Source organism: Neovison vison, chromosome 4, assembly GCF_020171115.1.
Source record: "Neovison vison isolate M4711 chromosome 4, ASM_NN_V1, whole genome shotgun sequence".
NCBI lineage: Eukaryota > Metazoa > Chordata > Mammalia > Carnivora > Mustelidae > Neogale > Neogale vison.
Window position 1 is genome coordinate 136,045,666 of NC_058094.1, and position 20,756 is coordinate 136,066,421.

Below are 20,756 nucleotides of genomic sequence, written 5' to 3' on the forward strand. Positions count from 1 at the left end.
TGGACAAGGGCGTTGACAGAGCAAAAAGCCATGAGAGTAATGAGGCAAGTGTGTGTTCTTGTTTTTTAGTGAAAGGGATATTTTTGCATTTAGGATTAATGGGATTCATTTCATTTTCATGTAAGTGGAAGTAATGGGATACCAGGAAAACTACAATGAAGATATTTGTGTAACGCTTGTATTTGATAACATCTACATTTAGAACCGTCAGTCATGGTTTCAGGAGGCAGGGTCACGGCCTTAGAAAATGACGTAGTGACGGGCCCAGAAACGTTGAGATCAATATGTTGATTTTCATCTGGGAATGGGGCAGAGAGTCTCTTAAAACCTGCACAGATTCTCTCCTTATAGGAACCACTGGAGTTTTTATAAATGATTTTTGTTAACACAGTAATTCAGGACTGTTGATACAACTGAATGTTGTGTAGAATTTATAAAAGTCTAGTATTAGAAACAAATACTGTATAAAACCCTGGAGAGTTCACCAAAAAACTGTTAGAACTAATAAGTGAATGGGGTAAAGGGGCAGGGTAGAACATCGACATACAAAAATTGGTTGTGTTTCTGAACACTAACAGTGAACAATCCGAAAGAGAGATTAAGAACAGAACCTAATTTCCAGTGGCATCAAAAATATTAAAATACTTAGGAATAAGATGAACCAGTAAAGTAAAAGACCTGCACTCTGGAAACTATAAGACACGGAGGAGCACACAAACAGGTTGTTGCGTTGGAAGAATTAATACTGTTGAAATGTCCATGCAGCCCAAGGTAATTAGCAAATTCAACACAATCTCTATCAAACTTTCAATGGCATTTCTTATAGAAATAGAAACAATCCTAGAATTCAGATGAGATCACAAAAGACCCCAAATAGCCAAAGCACTGTTGAGAAAGAATGGAGTTGGAGGCTTTACACTTCCCGATTTCAAACTATATTACAAAGCTGTAGTGATCAGAACAGTGTGGTTCTGACATAAAAATAGGCACATAGACCAATGGAACAGTATCAGGAAGCCGGAAGTGAACCCACACACGTTTGATCAACTATTTTTGACGAAGTTGCCAAGAATCCATGATGGGGATGGATAGTCTCTCCCGCAGCAGTGCTGGGAAGATGGGCGATGATGAAGCCACACTTGTCTCTTTACCACTCAGAAAAAGTAACTTGAGCTGGAATCAAAGACTTAAATGTAAGACCTGAGCTCATAAAAGGATCTGAAGAAAACAGAGGAAAATCTCCTTGGTGTTGGTCTTTGCAACGATTTCCTGGATATGACACCAAAAGCAAACATCAACAAATAGGACTGTATCAACCTCAAAAGCTTTTGTACAGCCAAAGAAATCATCAGCAAAATGAGAAGGCATCCCATAGAATGGGAGAAGATATTTGCAAATCTTATGTCTGATGAGGGATTAGTATCCAAAATAAATGAAGAACATCTACAACTCAGTAGCAGAGAACTAAATAATGGGATTAGGAAATGGGCAAAGGAACTGAATGTCACTTTCCCCAGGAAGACATCCATTTTCCCAACAGGTACATGAAAAGATGCTAAACATCACTTTTCATCAGGGAAATGCAGATGACCATGAGGTATCATCTCACACCTGTTAGAATGACTGTCATGAAAAAGGTAAGAGATAACAGGTATCGCTGAGGTTGTGGAGAAAGGGAATGCTGTACACTGTTGGTGGGAATGTGGACTGGTACAGCCACCATAGAAAACAGTATGGAGGGTCCTCAAACCTTTAAACCTAGAATTTCATATGATCTGGTAATTCTACTTCTGCATATGTATTTGGAGGAAAGGAAATCATTAGCGAAATCTGCCCTCTCTTTCTCATGTTGTTCACAATAGCCAAGATATAGAAGCAATCTGAGTGTTCATTGAAGGATGAACAGATAAAGAAAATGTGGTATATACATGATGAAAAATTATTCTGCCCCGGAAGAGGGAAACCCCGGAGTCTGTGATAGTTTGGATGAACCTGGAGGACATTGCTAAGTGAAATAGGTCAGAAAAAGACAAACGCTTTATGGTGTCATGTATATGTGAAATCTTAGAAACAAAAACAAAAACCAAAAATACCTCAAATTCAAGAGAAACAGAGTAGAAAGGTGGTTTTCAGGGTTACGTGTGGGGGAAATGAGCAGTTGCTGGTCTGAGGGCACGAACTTTCAGTTGCAAGATAAGTTAGGGGATCTACTGTACAGCGTGATGACTGTGGTGAGCCTTACTTCTCTGGATTCTCGACATTTGCTACGAGAATAGATCTTAGGCATTTTCTCTCTCTCCTTCACACACCCAGGTAGTGATGGATGTGATAATTAACGTGATTGTGGCAAATATTTAACAATGTAGACATGTATCAAATCATCATGTTGTACACCTTAAATATATACAATTTTGTCAATTACAACTCAGGAAAACTGGAAGGAAACAACAGGGCACGAGCACCCGTGCTGGGGAGAAGCAGGCAGTCGGAGTAAATGTGTACACCGTGTCCCTTTGGGCTTGTGCAGTTTTGGGGATGCACTTTGTTGGGGGAAGTTCTGCTGCTTTTCATGGGCTCCCTTCTCCCTGGGGACTGTCAGAGAGGGAGGGCCCCTGCCCCTGTGCACCCGATTCTGAAAGCAGACCCAGGGCAGGTAAGATCTGAGGTGTCATGGGAGGACCCCAGGTCCCGTTGGTAGACATGCAGAAGGTCTGTGGCTCTTTCTCTGCGTGCAGGGAAAATCCAGCCACTCTGTGTGATGGAAGGTGTTGCCGTGGGACAGCTGGTGCATGGTGGGCACTCCTCCTGTGTCTGCTGCCATCCCCCCCATTCCTGCCGCTCTTACAGGCGTCTGGTGCTTCCCAGCAAAGGACACCGTCCTGGACGAGCTTGGTTTGGTGGGGGGAGAAGGACACAGAGATGATTTATGAAGGGAGGGGCAGTGGGATGAAGGCTGGGGAGGAAGGCCAGGGGCTTCAGGAACACAATAGCCCAGCCTAAGAGGAGTGACGGAGGGCTTCCTGGTGGAGAAGCTGGCTGCCTCCTTTCGTCTTGGAGAGAGAAACAAGTCAGCTAGACACAGAAGGGTGTGTGGGAAGTTCTTGGCAGAGACAGTGGAACAGAGCCAAGGGGGTGCGTGAAGATGGTGTGAGTGAGGTTCTGGGTCGAGGGGATGGGAGGACGGGGCAGGGCTGCTGCTGACGGCATGGGGATCCATGTTGGGGAGTTCGATTTTGTCTGTAGGCAAGAGGATTGGAAACCTGGCCTGGATTCTCCCCACTTCAAGCATTTGTAAGTGTTGAAAAGGCCACGTGTGGCTGGGTGGGGAGCTGGGTGGAGACGGACCATAGCTGGGTTTCACTTGAGGGGGTGGTTACAGGACCCCAAGCAATAGCACCCGGGAAAGCATCGTGCACAAGGCCAGGCACAGCCCCCAGAGGTTGTCCACCAGATCGCCGCTATTCTGAGGAAAACCCCCACGGGCTGTCCATAAAACTTTAGGGATCGCCAACTACCTCCTGGAAACAATGGGTTCACCCTAGTGCCTGGCTGGTTTACACGAGGTCACTGTGATTAGTTAAACTTTGTGAAAGTAATGGCTTCACCCTACGCTGGCCGTGGGCTCTCTTATGGCTGAGTTGGCCGTCCACCATGGTGTGTCACACCACTTGTCACCTTGCCACTGACCAGAGCCCTTTCTGGCCCATCATATTGAGTATCTCCTGCTGCAGATGAATTACTCGAGAAGCTGGTGCCCTGCCTGGCGGCAGCACTCACCACTTCTCCCTGCTTCTGTGGGACAGGCATCTGGGAGTCATGTAGCTGGGCGGTGTGGCTCAGGGACTCTTGAGAGGCTGCAGCATCTGAAGGCACGACCGGGGCCGGAGCACCCCTCCCCAGCTGGCCACACACTGGTGCTCCCCATGGGGGCCTCTCCAGGGGGCTGCTCTGGCACCTGGCTGTCCTCAGCAGGACTGGCTTGAAACTCAGAATGGAGTCTGTAAGCCCTGTGTTCTACCTCATCCATCGACCAGCCACGAGCCACCGGGGGAGGGACTGCACATGGGCACGGGTCCACGGGTCACTCAGGCCATCTTGGGGTCTGACAGCCATGAGAGTCGTGCCCCCGCCCCAGGCTGCCAGTACTCAGCCTGCCTGACTCAGCATGTGGGCTGAGCATCCTTTGGGGCCAGGGAAATTATTTCCCTGCATTCCTGCTAATTCTCACTTACCTGGAAGCCAGGGGCCTCTGATGATGTCCTCGCTCCCTCGGGATCTTGCGCTGGCCTCCAGACCCGGCTGCGCTTCTGTCTACGTTTCTAGGCTGGCGCGGAAGCCCTTTTTATTCCAAAGGCAAGTGTGTCTTGATTAGAAAATCACTCATCGCCTTTGTGCAGTGCACCCATTAGGAGACGCAGAGTAAACGTTTGTCTTTGTGCGTAATCTCCCAGACCTTGGAGGCGTAGAAAGACCATTCGGAAAAAGATCTTTCAAAGATAGCACTGCTGGCTGTTCTCTGCCGGAGCTCCTGTGACCGCCAGCCAGCGACCAGGTTACTTGCCTGCTTTATCCTTCTTCAGTCCTGCAGGACCTTTAGGAGTTCAGCGTTCCCATCCCCAGCTCTAGGAAGGAGAGGGATGGTGTGTGTGTTGGGGGGTAGGGGGTAACCTCTGGGCTTCCAAGTGCTGAGCCATATTTGGGGCCCGGCTCCTGGCCCCCACCGAGGCCTTGTTCTTCGAGGACCCTGCTTGTGTACGCTGGTGTCATGTTTGTCGTCTCAAACCAGGGTCCCTCGATGGCATCACAGTCGTGCCGGGAGAGGCAGCTGAGGTCCAGAGAGGTCACTGGTCCTGCCCTGGGTTGCATGGCTGTGGAGGGCTGTGAAGGCCCCACCCCCACACGCCCAGCCCAGGTTCCCTCCCCCACGCCCCAGCTGCACCCCTGCCTTCTCTATGCTGGCATCTGGTGGTGGCCGGGGCAAGCTTGTGGGCCCGACCCGCATGGTGGGGGCCTAGGGGGTGCTCCCTGGCAGGCAGCCCAGCCGCAGCCTCCCGAGGGCGGGTCTGTGAAATCCCCATTGGTTCTGGCTCTAAGTCTGCACTGTCTGGGCCTCTGAACAGATGCATGTCTCTGCGCTCGCACAATGGCCAGGGTGCAGGGACTCCTCTGCGGGAATTTAGACGTGGATTTATTCTGACAGTCCGTTCCCAGGCCGTCCGGAAGCGTGGGGCGTGTGGCGCTGAATGGGCAGCTTGGTTCTGGTTGAAAGGCACCAGTCCTGAGGCCGGGGGGTGGGGAAGGGGAGGTTTCCCGTCCCTCTTTGGGGGAGAAGCTGTGATTCCCAGGCTGACATGGAGGTTCCGCAGGGCTGGGAGTCCGCACGGCTCTCCTCCGGGACCCAGGAGAGCCCGCGGTTGTGGCGTGGCGTCTTCCTGGCACTGCCAACCGCCGGGGGCCGGCCGGGGCCTTGCCCGCCGGGTGCACCCCGCACGCCGCTGAAGCCGGCCCCGCGTGGCCAGGGCAGACCTCCCTCTGCCCCAATCTTCGAGGGCGGGCGGTTTGCAGGTGGGAGACGGGTTGCTGCCGAGGCTGCTGAACGCACACCCCTTCTTTCTCTCTCTTCCAGCCTGCAAGTACTCCTGTCACAAGCCATGTGAAGCCAAGGTAAGCTGCTGCTTCCTGAGGGCCGCACCCCGCAGTGGCCTCTGCCGCCTTGGCCAGCAGCCACGGGCGTGGAACGTGCGAGAAAGGGGCTGCTAGACGCCTCGGCAGGACGCACACGTGTCATCTCGGGAGGAAGCTATAGTGCTGTGGTTCTGTGCTCCTAACTGTGGAAGGGGACGCTAAGAATCTGGTTCCAGATAAGAATTTGGTGATGGGCCCTGCCCTCGCCCCCCAGCAGATGCCCCTTCTCTCTCACGATTGCATTCCTGGGGTGGAGTAGGCATAGGGTTTGGGGCGTGTACCTGGACTTGAGGATTTGGGGGGCTTCTTTAGGGCAGTTTTCTTGGGTTGGTGGGGTGGTCAGGCTGTCAGGGAAGTCGAGGCCTGACTTGGGGAAGGTTGCCCTGGTTTTTGAGTTCCTTGGAGGGGCTGCATTGCCCAGGGCTCCCTGAAGCGCTCGAGGCCCGGGCTGCTTGGTCGGGTTGGGACTTGGACTAGTGGAGCAGTGAGGAGGCCTAGAGCTGGCGGGTGGATAGCTGTGGGCGCCCCGGGACGGAGGCCTGGGGTTCTGCCCGGGTCACACATCTGCACCTCCCACATTTTTCAGGAGCGCATGCATCGTCCCCTCTGACTGGCCAGTCCTGCCTCGGTGGGAGCCTCTCACATATCCTACAGGCCGCCCCCGTGGCTGGAGGCCCAGGGAGATGGGGTTTTAGAGTGTGTGCAGAAGTGTGCGCTGGAAGCTTGCTTCGTTCGCTGTGGGCTGGCTCCTCGTGATGAGTTCTGTGGGGAGGGATCCTGAATCCCTTCTCCCTCCCTGCCACATGCGTGCACGCACACACATGTGCATGCATGGTTCACACCCATGCAGGAACACAAGCACACACAAGCTTACACAGTGCACCACGTCTTGAAGGCGGCCAAGGGCTGGCTCCTTGGAGGATTGAATTCTTTGGCTCCAAGAATATTCCAGAAGTCTTAGCTATCACCGATGATGGCGTTTCTGGCCACAGTAATTGGCATTTTGCTAAGAGGTAGATAAGCGTTTTCTCTCAGTGGATTGGGGCTGGGGGAAATGTATCTGCGTTCATTTTTCTCGACACATGACAATTCACGCTTGTGCAGGAGCACACACACAGTTCATACCCATGTGGCAGCATGCACACACACCTATGCACACACGCTCACACGTGCACAGTTCACACCCACGTGGCAGCACACAGACACACGCATAACTCACACCCACGTGGGAGCACACGCACACACACAGTACACACCCATGCTGGAGCACGCACACACAGACACAAGCATGTGCACACACAGTTCACACGCATGTGGGCATGCATGTATGCACGCACACAATCCACACATTTGCACGCACACACTTCACACACACACATTCACGCAGATGTCTGTTTGCTCACATGCACACACACGTACACCCACAGCAAGAACGACAGGCTACTCTGGCCCCTTGTGTTTTTTCAAGAAAGAGATTAAATACCTTTTCTTTTTAAATTTTCTGTGATGGGGGATTTGGAAGGCAGGAGAAGCAGAGAGCGTAGTCCAGAGCCCTGCGCTGCACTGTCACCCCACCCCGTGGCCATCAGCACCCCGCCGTGCCCTCCGAAGCCACAGTCCACTGCTCCAAGATGTCGGATGTGGGTGCGAGCGGTTTTAGGAACAGGCGCCTGTGTTGGGGCCTCGGGGCGTATCTGCTTCCCTTCTGGTCTCGCTCCGGAGGGGCCCCTTTCTGGCTGAGGCCAGGTGTTCCTTGCTGGGGCACACACCGGGCTGCTCGTTTCCAAGCTTGGCTTTGTCTGCAAATGCGCTGCTGTCTCGTGTGTGCTGTGTGCTTCTGAGTGACGTGTCAGAGCACACGCGTTCTTTGGGTTTCCCGGAGGGGCCCCCGCCCGCACACTGGGAGGGTTGAGATGTGCAGGGCCGTATGGCCAGCCCGGCTGCTGCTGGTTGGCCGTGGGGAACTGAGCAGCCCCTCCCCCACTGTCGGCACCACGTCTTGAAGGCGGCCCAGGGCTGGCTCCTTGGAGGATTGAATTCTTTGGCTCCAAGAATATTCCAGAAGTCTTAGCTATCACCGATGATGGCGTTTCTGGCCACAGTAATTGGCATTTTGCTAAGAGGTAGATAAGCGTTTTCTCTCAGTGGATTGGGGCTGGGGGAAATGTATCCGCGTTCATTTTTCTCGATAACCCAGCTTTCGAGGCAGGAGGGAATGCCACCAGCAAAAACAAAGCCCCTTCTGATTTCAGAACCGTAACACCATCATCACGGGGCGCAGAGCGGCCATACGTGCCCAGCCGCCACTGGAGATAAGCGGGGCCGCTCCGTCTGCCAGGAGCTGAGACGCGGCTCTCGCCGACAGCGTGGGTCCTTGCTCAGCGTGAGTGCATGTCACACGCAGGCTGCCTCAGGGCCCGGGGCTCCCTGGGTTTCTGAAGGCACACAACCGCAATGCTTCGGTTTAGAGCGCAGGCTTTAGCCTAATGTCCGACCTGGCCCGACCGCTTACTGACTTGGGGAAGGCAGGCGCTGTGGGTTCCTTCTGTGACGCCTGCAGACTTGGTGGGGACGCGGAAGGAGTGACAGAGGCCGAGCGTGTAGTGCGCGGTGAAGCCCGCTGTACCGGCTTCACCAAGGACAGAACCGTCCTGCAGAGCTGGGGCTGTGCGGGAGGCTGGGGACTGGGGGCTCGGGCAGGGAAGCCAAGGCAGAGCGGGGACCTCGACTCCCGCCGCCGTGAACTGAGGTTGCGGTCTTCCTGGCCGACGGGCAGTATGGCCCCTCCAGCAAGGTCTTGGGCTCGGAGGGTACAGAGAGGCAGAGACGTGGGCTGTGATCCCCGTGGGGGCTGTGATCCCCATGCCCCAGCGGGGGCTTCTCGTCCACTGCGACAAGCCCCCCGGGGCTGCGGTTTCTCTCTGTGGGCAGTGGGTGAGCGATCGGTCCACAGTCTGACGTGAAGACAGCTTGCTCTTAGCTGTTAACTATGGTAATCTGGATTATTTAGGTTTTAGGGAAGGCAAATAATTTAGGTTTAATGGCTGGGGAGTACTGGGGTTGCAAATACTTTGCTCGGTGGGAGGCTGTGCTGTTTTCTGGAGCATTGTGAGCTGCCTGGGCTGTGTGAGCTGGTTTTTTTCCAGCCGCTGGCTAACTCACGGGCATGAGCCTTGGGAAGGAGGAGAAAGCCATTGTCGGGAGGCTGGTGATGGGGTCCAGGTGGGACCCCGCAAGTATGGCAGAGGTGGGGTCCCGGTGCGCTTTGGCAAGTGGGTGGGAGCTCTGCGGAAGTGGGAATCCACGCCGTCCGCTCCACGCCCCAGGCACGGATCCCTTCCCCGTCCGCCCAGACCGCACACTGCTCTTACGGGAGCCGTCAGTCAGGAGCACAGGGTATGCCGACTGCCACACAGAGAGTGCTGTTCTGTTGTTTTGCGAATGTGAGGCCCCGCATTGGGATAGCACAGTGAGTTGGTGGGGCTGGAGCCTGCCTGTGGTGGTAGGGAGCGGTCATCTCGTGGAGGGTCCCCATGCTGGGCTCGCATGAGCCCCCTGCCATCTGTCTCCAAAGCCAGCGCTCTGTCCTCAGGCCCCTTTGTCCCTTGCATAACGTGGATGTCCAGCTTGCCTCTTCTCTTTTCTGGATGTGCTTTGATGGGACCCCAGGGCTGGCCCCCTTGGTGAGGTGGGAGCTCCGTTTGGGAGAGGAGGGAGCCCTGGGCAGCTGCAGGGGCCTCTGTGCCTTGTGCCCATGTAGCTGTCATGTGGTGGCCAAGCTGGGAGCCTTCCAGCCTCTCAACAGAAGCCGCGAGCTGTGACCGGCCCACTGTTCCTCTCTCTGAAGGTTGAGGCACGGCCCTCCCCGACCGTCCTCCGTCCAGAACCTCCCATGTCTGGAACCCAGGCAGTGGCGGCCCCCTCCTGCCGCTGCCTCTGCTGGCCTCATGCACTGGCAGCCCCCGAGTTCTGGCTGTGGTTCAGGAGCTGCAGTGACCTGCCAGAGACCGCGTTTGCCAGGTGGCCCCTCTGCCATGAGGCCCCGAGCCTGTGGGGTCCTCAGAACCACCGCAGATGCGGGTCCAGGGTACAGCCGGTGCCACTGGCGTAAGTGAGGCACTTCTCTGGTGTGCTCCAGGTGTGGTTCGTCGGCCCCTCCCGCTTCCATCCAGCGGATGGGGGCTGCTGTCACACAGCCCCCACGTTCCAGCGGTCAGGGCGTCAGGTTTCAGAGTCCCCAGCTCTGTGCGTGCTTCGTGCTCTGTGCTGGCCCATGTGCCTGGCACCCCTGTTCTGAAGCCTTCAGACCCCTCAGCTCGTGCCCTCCTGCCCCTTCTCTGGCCGGAGCCCATGGCCCACCCCTGCAGCGTCTGGGTCTGCACCAGGAAGGATGCGCGAGGGCCTGGGACCCACTAGCCCCTCCCGGGTCCTTTGTCCCCCGGAGTGAGCCGCAGCTTCTTGGCGTCACTCAGGCTTCTCAGAACTCCTTGGGAGATGCCGGCAGAGCTGGGCGCGTCTCCGGAACTTGGCTGGTGGTGGGGCTCTGAGCCATGGGGGACAACTTGGTTTGTGACGGATGCCAGCATCGCGGGCTCGGCCTGTGCTGAGGCTCCCACTCCTGCCTCGGTCCCTGGTTTTGCTCACAGGCCCCAGCTCAGACTCTGCCGTCAGCTCCGTGAGAGGCTGTTTCATGGTTTTAATTCATCACGAAAGTACTGGAATCCATGCGTGGTGTGGTGCGGTGACTTACACTTGCGCCTTCTGGAAGGTTCCTCTGAGAATGTTCTTTCCTACCATGTCACATTCGGTCCATGTGTCTTATGATCCTTTATAGACACCACCTGGTGGAGGCCCGTGTGACAGCTTCGCCCCTGCCCTTTGTCCCTTGTGTCTGTGGGACGTGGTGGGAGGAATGGTAGTGCTCGTGGTTTGACGTATTTTTAGCAAATTAATTCCCAGGTGTTCCTGGACTCCCCTTGTCTGAAGGGGACCTTCCGTGGAGGGGATCCCACACAGTTCCTCGGGTTGTCCATGCACCTGAGCCTGAGCTGGGGGCATGAGGGTCCGTTCAAGCAGGCCGGCTCGCAGGAACGTGCAGGTGCCCGGTGCAGGGTGGGAGATGGGATGTTGAGGCCGGGCTGCCCTGGGCCCAGGTTTGAATGTGGGCAAAACCGAGAAGGAGCAGTTGGTGTGTCATTTTCCTCTCTCAAGTGTTAGTGATGGGAATCACTGCTCCCTGAAACTCTGCACTGGGGGGACTCCTTTCCTCACGCCTGCTCTCCTTCTGGGACAGCAGAAGGAGGCTGTGGACCTTTCTAGGCACAGCTGTGGGAAGCTGCTCGTGACCATGGGGCAAAGACAGCAGGGTCCGAGCTTGACTGCCCCGTGGTAGCCATAGATGCTCGGGCCTTCCTCTCTTTCTCTACTCAATCAGAATGTGGACCTTCCCTCAGAAGGTTTGAGAACCGGGTTCAGTAGCTGGAGGGAACTGGGCCCCAGGGCTTCTAGAGGGAGTGTGTCCCGTCGCAGTGCTTGGGGTAACTTGGAGCGGCACATGCCTCTGGAGACTGTTTTCTCTGTGGTCAGCGTCCTTATTCTGCTGACTCGGCTGTGTCACAGACACAGAATAGCACCAGTCCCTGTGCATCTCGTTCCCTAAGTGTTTAAACGACAGGAAAGGATGGTGTACTTCCCACGTTCTCTTCCTGAGAATGGGATCTTCCCTGCTGAGCACACAGATCCCATTTAATTGGCTTCACTTGTGCCCCTCACGCAGCCTGGGTCCAACCTGCGAGAGCTTCTACAAGGTCAGTGGAGCCTGGCCCTGCTGCCTGGACTCTGGCTGGCTCTGGGGCTCCTTCCAGGGGCTCCCAGCCTCCCACTTGTCTGGCCATCATATTCCCTGTGTCCCTGGCATCCTGCCTTGGTACTTGCTGGCTGCAGCCCAGGCTCATCCCAGGGAGGACTTTGGTGGTGCTCTTGGGTGGTCTCCTGGGGTGTGGTCCCACAGGGACAGTCAGTGGCATGGCAACGTGATCCCCCTGCCTCTCTGTGCGGGCTCTGCTTTCTGACCTGCTGACCTCCCCACTGGGGGGACCCGGTGACTCTTTTAGGCTGCCCACGTGCTGTGGACCAGCTCGCATACCCCTGTACTGCGGTGTGTGGCTCCCGTGCACTCCAGGTCACCTGTCATCACTTCCGTCATAGAAGCCGTGTCTCCTCCACAGATAGCTCTGGACTCGGGCGGCTTGCCGCTTGCCTGTGTCGATGGCAGCCCTGGCTTCTTTCTAGAAGGCACTAAGTCTGCATTCTTCATTCACCCTCACTGGCAGCTAAGGGCTCCGTTCACGACTTCCTTGTCTACACACAGTGCCGTCTTTCACCCTGCAATGCACACATTCCGAGCCGTTCAGAGTCTGTCCACATTGTGCGGCTCGGCAGGACCCTCCCAGCTGCGGGCGCCCCACACCCTCCCCAGCCTGCCCGCACCTGGCGCTCCTGCTGCTTCCCAGAGTGCTCCTCTCCCGGACCCCTTGCTCTCCTGCCCTTAGGCCGCAGGCGCACCTGTTGGAATCTGCAGACGCCTGTGGTCCTGTGCCATGTTCCCGCCCTGTCCCAGTCTCGGCTGGCGGGTCCTGGTGGACAAGGTGTACGCAGGCGTGGGTGTCAGGGAGCACGTGCTGGGCTGGCGTCCTTGCTCCCCGCTGGGGTCTTTTCGTGCTCCCTGGACACCACGTTGGGTGCTCCTTCTTGGGATCGCTGGCCAGGTGCTCACTGCTGCTGCTGCTGGGAGCCCGTGTGGTCCGTGCTGGTGCCCGGCAGCGTAGACTCTGCGTAGGCAGATTTCGGGGACTTTCCTGGCCCTGCTGGGGGCCGCGCTCCAGCTCCAGGCCAGAGACCGCAGTCCATCCAAGAGACGAGGTCCCTTCTCCGAGTCGCCTCTCCGCTGCCCACTCCTTCCTTAACCAAGCCCCGGGTTCCTGCTGGGAGGGCTCATCATACCCCTGCTGGTGACTTCCCTGCCTCCTTCCCCCATGGGAGGGACGTGCTGGTAGCCTTGGGGGACCTGCAGCTTGGTCCTCACGGTGTTCGCTCCCACCTACGGCTGCCCTCTGCTTGGTGGCCGCCCCCAGACGCCGTCCCCCTGCTGTCAGACCACGTGTGTCCCCGGAAAGCCAGGGTCAGACCCTCAAGGATGGATGCCGGGGTCAGGACCTTGCCTGCTGCCCCCGCCTCAGGTGGCTGTGGCTGAGTCCTCACGTTTGTGGGGCCCGTGGCCTGTTCCTGCCTCCCGTAGGAAATCGCCAGTCACGGTGCCAGCTTTCTCCTGGTGGCGACTCCGGAGGACAGGTTTTTGGATTGAAATCTCCTTCTGCCCACTTTCAGGGACAGGATGGCGACCCCGTAACAGCTTCGGAGTCTCCACCACCACGTTTCAGTTTGTAGAATGCAGCTTCCATTTCACTGTGTTTGCTTTTCATCTTGGAACGCTCTTCATGTCGAGCAGGGATCCGGGAAGCACTGACCTGCCGTTTTCCTGCAGGCGGAGCGTGGCTCACCGGGCCTGTGCCTCTGCGCATCTGGCTCTAAACCCCGCAGGTGTCCCCTGGGCCTCACGCTGCTGGGCCTGCTGAGCCCTCTTGCAGGAAGGTACCCCGGGCTGCAGCTTCGTGGGGGGCCAGGGAGGACAGGATGCTGGAGTGACCAGCACGGGCCGTGGGATCAGAATGCTGATTCCAAAGCCTTTATGTTACTTTCTGTCCTCTTAGAGGCTTTTTCTGGATGTTTAAAAGGCATGTGGCAGGTGTTGACTCGGGTGTCGGGGCCTTTTGAAAAGCTCTGTGCTCCCCAGGGAGAGCAGGGCGCCCCATGGAGGGGCAGCAGAGAGTCACCCCTGCATTTCCAGGCAGACCTCGGTAGACGGGCCGGGGCTGCAGGCCGGTCTCGGGTGTCCCCCCAGGATCCTGGCTGCAGTGGGACTTTGTAAGCACGAATGGAAGCTGAGCTTCCGATGGGGCGAGCCCATGGTGCCCGCTTCTGGGCTCCGACTGGGCCGGCTGCCTTTGTGCCACCCAGAATCCAGAGCTGAGTGTTTCCTTTTTCAGGTCTGGTGGTGATAAGTCACACGCTGTCAGAATTTGTCCGTGTGCCCTTCCCAGGGTCAGGGGACAGTTGGTGAAAACCAAACGGTCCGTTATGTTATTCTTAGGCACTGTGGGCAGGGCTTTTCTGGGGGCGTTCCGTTCAGCAGCCCTGCCGGGAACGTACCATTGCCTTCCTTAGAGGCCTGCGGCGTGTTTGTGTCTTCTCTCCTTTCGTAGCTAGGGCCCTGTTAAAAATGGACGGGGGCGGGATGTGCCGCAAAACTTGTGCTTTGTAGGAATGTGTGGCCCCCCACATTATCTTTCCTGGCCCGTGCACCTTGCGCCCAGTGGCTGCCATTTACCAGGTCTGGGGTGGGCGTCCAAGCCTGGGCCGGGGGGCGTTTTCCCCCATCTCCCTGTCTGCCAAGATATCCCTCCACAGGGTGGTTCACGGAAAGCGTGGGGCGTGGCTTTGTCAGGGGCGTGGCTTGGTCAGGGGCGGGGCTTGGTGGAAGTAGAAGAGGGAGGGGCTAGACTGAGCAGAGAAAGGGCCATCTGAGCCTGTCAGGTCGCTGGGAGAGGGCATGCGGGGGACAGGGGACACAAGGCGCGCCTCTGAGGCAAAGTCCAGGGACTTTTCCGTGCTATCCAGCTCACCCTGTGCTTTTGAAAAACTATGTGTGTGTTGTATCTAAAGTAAATTTTTAAAAAACATTTTGTTAAGATTTTATTTACTTATTTGAGAGAGAGAGAACACAGGCAGGGGTGAGTAGAAGAGGGAGAAGCAGGCTCCCTGCTGAGCAAGGAGCCTGATGCGGGGCTCAATCCCAGGACCCTAGGATCATGGCCTGAGCCGACGGCAGATGCTTAACCAACCGAGCCCCCCAGGTGCCCTAAAAAGTAAATTTTTGTTTGAAATAAGCACACGGTTAGGAAAGTCTCGTGTCATAAATACAGGCTAGTGGTTTTGACCATGGACAGTTGGGTGTGACCATGCAGGTGGGGACTGTGTGTCCTGCGCCCCAGTGTGCCACCAGGGACCCTCACTGCCTGCCCGTGCTGAGGCTTGTGGCCTTGCCCTTGAAGCAGGTGGACACCAGGCATCAGAGTCCCCATGTCTTCTTGCTCCGATGTCAGTGATATCCTCACTGCCTTGGGGGTTGCAGGGGGACAGATAGGAGCTGCTGACCACCACTGCCCCGCTGGGACATGGCGAAGGACACATCTCCTAGGCGCCAGCCTGCCTTATGGTCTTCCCTCTGGTGGGGGCGCCGCCGAGTCATCCGCTGAAGGGACATGGGTGACACAACCCGCTTCTCTCGTCCCAGGTGAAGCTTTGGAGAGAGCTGACAGGCGTTAGTGTGGGGGTGACTGTTGGTTTCTTCTGATTAGTTCAGATGAAAGTATTCGCCAGCATGGGTGCTGTCATTGTTACAGATTCCCCGTTACTCAGGTGCGTCCGCAGGTCTGCCACGGTGACACTGGTGAGGAGTGGCTTAGGCTTGAGACCTGGATTTTTCTTGGTCGAAAGGGTTCCGGGAATTCGGTGTGCTTATGTCTCGGACATAAATTTTTAAATGACCAGAAAAGTAAAAGCAGTTTTTTAAAAGCTTCTTAATTTTATAAAAAAATATATTTTGTCTTTCTGCAATTAAGTTATATTTATGAGATTTTCTTCTGGTTCTTTGGCAAACCACCAGCATCTTAAGAACCTATCACATGCCATCTTCTTTATCTCTTTTCATAAAGATAGGACCCAGGAATCTAGTAGGTACTGGCCCCAGGGGTCTGTGGGCTCGGTTCTGGTCCTGTCTAATTTCCAGGGGTCCCGCACATGACATTTCATCTCTGAGGCCCCCAGCTTCCTCGCTTGGAAAGTGAGACCCTCAAGAAGGTGCCTGGCCTCCCCACTTGGCCTGATCTGGTCCGACAGGCTGAGGTACAGGCGTGCAAGCTGGCCACTGAGCAAGCATCCCACCGTGGGCCCAGATGGCCCTTCCCCACCTCCTGGAGAAGCACGATTGGGACACTGTTCCCCCAGCAGACTCACAGATTTCTGGTCTCGGGTAAATATTGGTAACCAGGTGAATTCAGAGCAGATTTTCTCAATTTACTTCTTTTCCATGCTGTGCGAGTGTTGACAGGCGTTTGCCGCAGCTCATGCCTGGTTGGGTCAGGAAGCCACCTCGAACACTCACTACTAGCATGCATGTGTGAACAGGGCCCCGTCTGGGGTAGGTGTGCAGCTGTGTCCTAAGCTCTAGAAGTTACTAGAATCATAGAGCTTGTCGGGGGGCTGACCCTGAGGGCCCACGGAGCTGGGACAAACCTGGGCCCGACAAACCCGACAAACCTGGGCCTTACCTTTGTTTCTTGCTTTTTGGAAGAAAAAACGCAACCTTCAGTAGCTGCTTGCTAATGTGAAGACTGAATGAAAGGACCCCGTGAGTTCCCCACCCTCTGCACCCGTGTGCAGCAGGCAGCCCTGGAGAGGGGCTTAGCTGGACTGGTGGGGGCATGTTTTCTCCTGGGGCTACTCGGGTGACTCGGGCTATCCTGCCCCCTGGGAGGCCCCAAAGAAGGCGAGTAAATTAATGGGGTCTGGGACATCAGCATTTCATGGAACCGTCTCTCTGTACTGCTGCTGTCCTTGTTTGGGGGCCGTGGAGATCTGCCCCTGGGCCTCCCTGCCCTCGCCGGTGCGCCCCCACCCAGAGGAGTGCTGTGGGCAGACTGGACGGAGGCTGAGTCACCTGCTCCTGTGGCAGCCCTCCCAGCCCGGCCTAGAGGACCCTGCTCCTGCGGGACTTGTAGGAATATCCCGCATTGACCTGCGTTCTACACTGGTCCCGTCAGACTCTGAGGGTGGGTGCCACAGGCGACATGTGCCCCGCCCCTGGATCCACAGGTAGATTCTGAGCCCCAGAACCTCAGAATGGGGCTGTTTGTGGAACTGGGGTCTCGATGGAGGTGATGGGGCCGGAGGGGACCCCACAGGACTGACGTCCTGAGACGAAGAGTGGGTCAGGACACAGATGCACACGGAGGGGCGAGTCATGGACGTGGGGAGGAGATGGCCGTGAACGCGCCTAGGGGAGGCATCAGGGGAACCGGTTGTGCCGCATGTGGCTCTCATGCCTCATGAGGATCCACACGTGGGTCTCTAGCCTCCACGACTGGGAGGGAAGAGATGTATGTTTGAGGTCTGGGATCTGTGGGACGGTCCTTGCCCCCGAGAGACTGACATGAGTGGTATGTGAGCGCCTCTCTGGATGTCCGTGCTGGGCTTCTCTCCTGTCACTGCTCTGCTCTGTTTCTGATCAGCTGCAATGATTCTGGTAAACACAATTAAACTTTTATCTCTTCTCCATCTTACGTAATGGGCGAAAAAAAACCTCTCGTGTTTGTCGATCAGTAACACACAGACCCAGAAGTCAGAGCTGTAAAATCATAAAAGATGAGGAGAACATGAAAGATTATGCCCCCAGGAGAAAATCCTGCCCTCCTCCCTTGGGACTGCTGATCCGTGCAGAGACGTGGGGGCCTCCGTGATTCTGGTGGACACGTTCCTTGGGCGTCCGTCTGTCCAGCTGGGTGTGGGGTGTGGGGGGGGCGGGTGCAGCCCTCTGGTCTCATAAAGGAAAGGCTTCGCAAAGATCAAGGAAGGTCAGCCTGTCACCCCGTGGTAGCCTGCCTCTGTCGCAATTCATGTTATGATGAATTTTAAAATGATTGTATTTAGTGGTGCAAGTTGAGCATAAGGTCGCGCCTTTTCCGGGGCTTCCCTCAGGAAAGTGCGTCTTCAGCCGTTAGAGTTGGGCGCCCACCGGTTCTCCCTGTCACCTTGCTTCATGCACCGGTGGTGCTGGACGGGCTTACCGTGGGCACGGGGGTGCGCTGATTTAACGCGTCTTCATAACTGGGTTCTTCTGGACGGACGCCCCTTCCGGGTCCGGGTGTGCGTGCCGTGCCTGCCCAGGGAAAGCTGACCTGGCCGGCTGAAAAACATGCCACGTGCTTGAGGGCACTGGCTTCTGTGGGCTTCTGTGGCATTCGCTCACGTGGCCAAGCACAACTGGGGCTGTCCACGATTCCAGAAAGGTCGGCTCGGCTCTACCTTTCCTTTGCGGGGGGCTTCACTACACGCGCATTTCCGGAGAGCGCTGCGGTGTTCTGCTTTATGTTGCTCTGTCCGGAGGACAGTTTCGTAAGAATCGGCAACAGCGAGTGCTGGGTTGTTTGTTTTGTTGAGCGAACGCACAGGGAAACGATCCAGGCCATGGGGTGTGAGCTGTAACTTCTGCCCCAAGATCTTAATTTCCAGAAGTAAGCAGAGGGGCCGAGTCAGACCCTGTGAGGAGGTCTCACTCCCGCCGGCCCGGCTCAGCCCCCAGGGGTGTCGGCCAGAGCGCTCCGGTGCCCATGGGGAGATGCACCTGCAGGGCTGGGCCTGAGTTGTGCGTGAGTGTGCGGTGACACACGTGCATTCTCCATTCAGACACACCGTCACACGTAGGCACACCAGGACTCACACCCACACTCCCGTTCCCGGAGCACAGTCACCCCTGGGGTGTGAGGCCCTCCCTGTCCTGGTCACCTGCCTACCTACCCACCTGCTGGCTTGGGGAGATTTTCCCATACCTCGTGCGGCAGGTGCCACAGAACCAGCTGTGGCCAGTGCAGACCTGTTTGTTTATGGTTGTCCTTGGTTACGGTGACTTGTCCCCTAACACAGCCACAACAAGGCCATAAAATGGTCCTGGGGAAGATCTCTCCTCATCTCTCCAGGGCTGTGGCCTTCACCGGTAGCCCTGGTCCTGCCCCCCTCCCCCACCCCGGGCGGGCTCCGCCCCTCCCCCACCTGCCCCGTGCTCCTGGTCAGAGAGTGAAGCCCTTCCTGTCAGAGGAGGAACGTGGAGTTTGGACCCAGTGGGATCTGCCTACATGGCCCGGCCTCTGTGGGACTGAGCACTGCACACACCAAAGGGATGCTCTCTGGCTTGCTGAGTGGCAGTGAGGGCCAGCGAGCAGGACCCACAGACACAGCGCATGGCCTGCTTGGGACGTGAAGGTGCTCTTGGATGAACTGTGGGCATCCCCGTGAGTGCGCCCTGTTGGTGGCAGCCGGGCCCCATTCTCTTGCGACTGTTCTCAGCCCACCTTCCAGAACAGGGGGGAGCTCGGTGAGGGAGGCACTGACCAGACCCCAGGGTGCAGCCATGTCCTCCCTCTAACGCACTGGCCTGCACTCAGGGATCTGGGGGCATCCTGCTGTCAGACAGCGCCACGTTGGGGACCCTCCTCCCAAGGTCCCAAAGCACAGACAGGCCTGGCTCCTGCAGATCCTGAACATCGAGAAGCATCAGCCCCTGCGTGACGGGGAAGGCCAGGCCCACCTGGAAACAGTCCAGCACCACGTTGTTGCTTTTTGGGAAGTGAGCAGAGCAGATGGCCCGCTGGGCGTGTGATCTGAGGTTGCAGTAAGATGGGGACAGAAAGCAGGTGAGCGGGCTCCGCCTTTACTGACCCGACCTGAACCCCAAGCAGCTGCCCGTGACATGCTTACCGGGTGTCTCTGTCCCTCGGGGAGGTGGGCGGGCCGAGGCTCGGAGGGGCAGGTGCGTGGCTGGCGGAAAGCCCGGGAGCCATGCTCTGTGCCTCTCTGGTCAGATTGAAGAGCTGGAGGGAAGCCCGAGTGTCCAGGACACGCAAAGGGGGGTCTGCATGGCCATTTACATCCCAGGTTCTGGGCAGGGGGAGGTCCAAGGGGGACCATATGTGCTCCCTGTGCCCTCCCTCCACAGCCCTGCCAGACCGGAGTCTGCTGCCGTCCTCTTAATCCCAGGGAGGAAATGTCCCTTGGAATTAGCAGACCAGGCCAGTGTGTTCTCCTAGAGTTCCCGTCCTGGGATCTGGCATGAGCCATGTCCAGGGGACACGTGCCCACTGTGTCCGTTCGAGGATGGTCTTTGCAAAACCAGGTGTCCGCCATTCTTGATGTAAATACTCTTTTTCTCTTCGGCCCGCAGGTGGCTCTTCCCTGGGCCACACCTTCTTCTCTGACTTGGCGCTTCTGGTGTAATTTCATTTGCAAATTCATTGTAGCCCTGGGATGTTTTCTGTTTGCGTTTTGTTACGGTGTGGGTGAACACAGACAGCAGGGCTGTGATCGGAGGAAGCCTAGAGCCTCGTTGCTTCTTCTTTGTTCTGTTGCGCTGGGGGGGGGTCTGCTCTGCTCCTGTGGCCCCGGCTTGCTCTCCAGCGAAGACGGTGGCTTATGCCGTTTGCCTTGGCGAACACCTCCTCCTGGACGGCGTGTCCGGGTCGCCCCCTCTGTCAGCCGCGGATGGGGCCGCAGGGAGGGGCGGGTCTGGGACTCAGGAGCCCCAGCTTGGAGCCTTCGCCCATTCTGCGGGGGATGCCCTGGGGACAGGCGGGCAGTGTCACCAACCCCCTCTGGCCAGGGGCTGGGGGGCACGTGGGAAGCACAAGGACCCACCTGCCCTCTGGACAAAAGACCTCCCAGCCTCCCTGTGTGTGACTGGTGGGTTTTGGGACTGCGTAGGACTTTCCCTCCTGCTGACAAACACATGTTTCTAGGCAGCGAGTGGAAAACTCAAGAATAGACTTGATTTTTAAGGACAGTTTTGGGTTAACAGAGAAGCCGGACGGTACTCTCACTTCCCCCCTGACTTCCCTCCTGATTTTCTCTGTTACCCTGTTGCAATAACGGGTACATTTGTTATCATGGATGAGTGACCACGGGGACATTTTAGGAAGTCACGTCCACAGGTCGTATTAGGGCTTGCTCTGCCCGTTCTGTGGGTTTGGACAGATGGGTCCCCAGGTGTCCACCGTTCGACCATCACACAGACCGTATTCACTGGACACTTCTGTGCTCCACGTATCCCCCCCTCCCCCGTGGGCCAGCACCCGTCTCGTTACGGTGCCCACAGTTCTGTCTTCCCCAGAATGTCACCGAGTGGG

The 20,756-nt window shown here is 56.7% G+C and overlaps 1 protein-coding gene across 2 annotated transcripts in view; it reads left to right on the forward strand.

Moving 5' to 3' along the window:
* TNS3 (tensin 3) overlaps positions 1-20,756 on the forward strand; it is a 201,693-nt gene that overhangs the window by 49,335 nt on the left and 131,602 nt on the right. For both annotated transcript variants that reach the window (XM_044245712.1, XM_044245714.1), the window contains exon 3: positions 5,627-5,664. The gene's annotated coding sequence lies outside the window, so the exon portion shown is untranslated. The remainder of the gene's footprint in view (positions 1-5,626; positions 5,665-20,756) is intronic.